Below are 663 nucleotides of genomic sequence, written 5' to 3'. Positions count from 1 at the left end.
AAAGTACTCCAGAGTGTTGTTCAGCATGGGGGTGAGTAGAAAATGAAGGCTAATCATGTTTTGGGTGTACTATTCCTTTAAGACAAGGGAAAAAAAACAAGCTCCAAGCACATCATCAAGTGATGTATAACTTATCTTATAGTTAGGGGAAAACCTAATCTCATTAGCTGGTTATCTACTTGCTCCAATTAAGAAAAACAAACAGTGGTTTGAAAGCCTTTTTTAGACTTTAGATGATTTTTGCAGCATATTTCTAGAAGGCCGTAACTCATCCCTTGGTCCAATTTCCTGTTATGCATTTATAATTTACTTTAACAAGATTTCACAAATTACTGTCAGCTTTAGGCTTCATCTGTATTAGAAGCTAGAATCAGTTTTCATCAAAGATGGAGGGCCAATAGGGGGCGCTGATACCAGAGGAGGAAATCTGTCCTAGATTTCTTACATATTGAGTTATATAGATATCAGTTTAACTTACTAACGTTTGCCTCTACGCGACATGACATATATATCAGCTGCATTTAGAGTCAGCTGGTATTTGTTCAGCAGTGAATTCCTGCAGACAGACTCCTGGGGGCGCTGCACAGATCACTGCAGCAGTGCAGCTCAGTAGATTTTCAATGCATTTAAAGCCAAACCATTCTGCAGAATGTCACGGTCTAC

This window comes from Cyprinodon variegatus, unplaced genomic scaffold, assembly GCF_000732505.1.
Source record: "Cyprinodon variegatus isolate N-32 unplaced genomic scaffold, C_variegatus-1.0 Scaffold1448, whole genome shotgun sequence".
In the NCBI taxonomy this organism is placed as follows: Eukaryota; Metazoa; Chordata; class Actinopteri; order Cyprinodontiformes; family Cyprinodontidae; genus Cyprinodon; species Cyprinodon variegatus.
Note: the sequence above shows the minus strand (reverse complement) of the source record.